The sequence below is a fragment of the Falco peregrinus genome, chromosome 1 (genome assembly GCF_023634155.1).
Source record: "Falco peregrinus isolate bFalPer1 chromosome 1, bFalPer1.pri, whole genome shotgun sequence".
NCBI classification, from domain to species: domain Eukaryota; kingdom Metazoa; phylum Chordata; class Aves; order Falconiformes; family Falconidae; genus Falco; species Falco peregrinus.
The window spans coordinates 53290083-53292637 of record NC_073721.1 but is presented as its reverse complement, the minus strand read 5'-3'; the positions used below and the strand labels follow the sequence as shown (position 1 = coordinate 53292637).

General features: G+C 61.8%; 1 long non-coding RNA gene across 3 annotated transcripts in view; it reads right to left on the bottom strand.

Moving 5' to 3' along the window:
* The window catches only part of LOC114011365 (uncharacterized), an 18991-nt gene extending 16666 nt beyond the window's left edge, over positions 1 to 2325 (bottom strand). For 2 of the 3 annotated variants that reach the window (XR_008748499.1, XR_008748504.1), the window contains exons 1-3: positions 2206 to 2325; positions 1460 to 1507; positions 25 to 144 (exon numbers count right to left, since the gene is read on the bottom strand). This is a non-coding gene — a long non-coding RNA (uncharacterized LOC114011365). Of the gene's footprint in view, positions 1 to 24; positions 145 to 508; positions 710 to 1459; positions 1508 to 2205 lie in introns of all 3 variants that reach the window. The other variant, XR_008748500.1, reaches the window with a different exon arrangement.
* Between the last annotated feature and the right edge of the window lie 230 nt (positions 2326 to 2555).

The following is a 2555-nucleotide window of genomic DNA, read 5'->3' as shown; positions in this document are numbered from 1 at the left end:
AACAATGGCAGAATAGCATCTTACCGTGTCTCTCTGCTTCTGGAGTCACACGATTGGCAGCTTTATCCAAGCGTTGTTTAATCGGCTTGTGCTCTACGTCCAGCTGCTGCTCGCCTGCTACGTCCATGGCATCGATGCTCAAATCTGAAAGCAGCGAGCAAGGAAAGCGGTCTATGAACACGCAAGTGTTACGGCCTGCGGCAAGCTGAGGAAGTGCAAAGACAGAACCTTTCAGCCAGCAGGGTAAAAATGTGCCAAACCGGGAGAGCGTGTACCGCTAGGGCCAAGTGACCTACAGGGAATAAAACGCACGATGCAGCAGGCTAGATGGCCCTCTCGGGTACAGGGTTTGGTGTCCCAGAAGGACCGTTTCCCACTTCCAAGAAAGCGCTACCCTGAAAGGTAGACGCGCTTAGGGCAAAAAGCCAAAAGCAAACCCCTCAAAGCCCAGAACCATCTTCAGGAACACAGGAGTTAAGACTAAAATTGGTTGAAAGCTGCCTCCTACCTCTTCCCCCGCCACCTTTCCCCCTTCAACATCAACACATTTCCCGCTGATCCCTTTTCACAAAAAAAGATTGAGGCCTGTGCTGTCAGCTCGGTATCGAAGCACCACGATGCGCTCGCCGGCTACACGCTCTCTTAGAAGGCTGACAGCTTCTCCGCACACAACGGCCGAGGCTTCCAGTCTCTCTGGCCTTCCCACGCCCTGTTAAACGTGAGGAAGGCAAAGACCGATAACAACTCGGGGGGTCAGGAGGAAGTCAAGATGCACTACCATCTAGAGCCCAGCGCATTACCACAACAGAACAAGAGGCAGGAACGATCGGTAGACAGGCAGATAACGTGCACGGCAGTAATACCCAGTCAGACTTGCAGCACTTCCAGTCACTTCATCCCACAAAACTTTGTTTTGAATTTAGTTAAAAGGTAATCAGATTCTTAACGCTCGTTCTGCTTTTATAAACTTCTCCTGGAGAAAGGCTAACCCGTGGCATTGGCATTACAGTCACAATTCAAGTACAAAAACCACGGCAAAGCTGTGCCTTGCCAAGTGACTTCCAAAGCAGGCTCTCGAGCCTTTCAACAAGGCAGTCAAATCTGGAGTCCCAAGGGAACTCTGTGCCAGCTCTGTCAGTACGGCTGAGCTCTCTGACAAAGTACACCGCCATGCAGAAAGGTAAAGTGGGTTTATACCTCAGGCTCGTTTACAATCCAGAAAAATAATACTGCCCGACTGGGCGCGCTGGTTTAAGCGCCCAGCAGGCCTGGCTGCGTAACCACGAGCGACCACCAATTCCTCCCAGTCTGCTGCCCAAGCAGCAGCGCAGCACTCTGAAGCAGCGGGCACACTCGAGGACCTCGCGGGCCCTCGGCAGCTACAGACGTTATCCCTCCACAGTCAGCAGTCTGACTCACAAGCACAAGGCATATGTGGAAAAGTAACATCTAGACTGACCTCCAGTTTAGCTCCCCTTGACTTGTCAGCGTACGGTTCCGGATGAACCTAGGTACAAAGAAAAAACAAGAGCCCCGTTTCACTCGGAAGCAAATCAAAAGGCCTCTCCCCTTCGGCTGCTCTGGCCCAGGAGCTTGCCTGTGTCAAGACACAGGATCAGCGAGACACCTCCCAGCCCTCCCCGGTAGCTAAGCGCTTGCCGTTTTGTAATGCTTTTTAGAGAAACCAGCAATCGGGGGCGAGGGGTGGGGATCCCACCGCCGGCTTCCTTTTCTTTCTCTCGCCTGCAGACGGCGGGAAGAGGCGCCTGAGCCACCCCCCTGCGACAGCGTTACAGCAGGCCCAAGGCAGCCTCTGCGGCCCGCGGGGGCCGGCAGCCCCAGCCCGCTGCCACGGCCGCGGCCAGCGGCTGGGGGAAAGACGAAGCCCCGCGCAGAGCTGCTGCGGCGGCTGCCCGGGCAGCCCGGAGGCGGCGGGGGGGGGGGGGGGGGCGCGCGGGGGGGCGCCGAGAAAAAAAAAAAAAAAAAAGCAGCACCGTGAGGAGCCCGCTGACCACCGTCACTGCCGGGGAGTCGAGAACCGCCGGCAGCCCCGCCGGTCCCGGGCCGCCCCAGCCGCCACCAGGCGCTCCCCGCCGCGCCGAGCGCCGGCCCGCCACGCCCCCCCCGGCCGGCCGCTGCCCCCCGGCGAGGCCCGGGCCCGGGCTCGCCCGCGGGCCCCGGCCGCCCTCAGCCCCGCCCGCTCACCCAGCGCGCCGCCGCACGTCCCGGCCCGAAAGCCTTCCAGGCTCCCGGGGAAGGCCCCGCACCGCCACAGCCGCTCCAGGGCGCCGCGTGGCCGGAAATAAACCCACCTTCCTACGCCCACGGCCGCCGGCCCCGCCCACGCCCCCCGGCCCCGGCCCCGGCCCCGGCCCCGGCCCGCCGCGCAGCGCGGCGGAACCGGCCGAGGAGGGTCTGGGGCTCCCGCTCTGCGCCGGGGCGCGAAGGGGCTCGGTGCCACCGCGGGCTCCTCCGAGCCGGCCCCCGGGCCTCTGCGGGGGCCGCCCGCGGGGTGCGGGCTGCGCCGAGAGCGGCTACCGGGCGCGGGGGGGAGA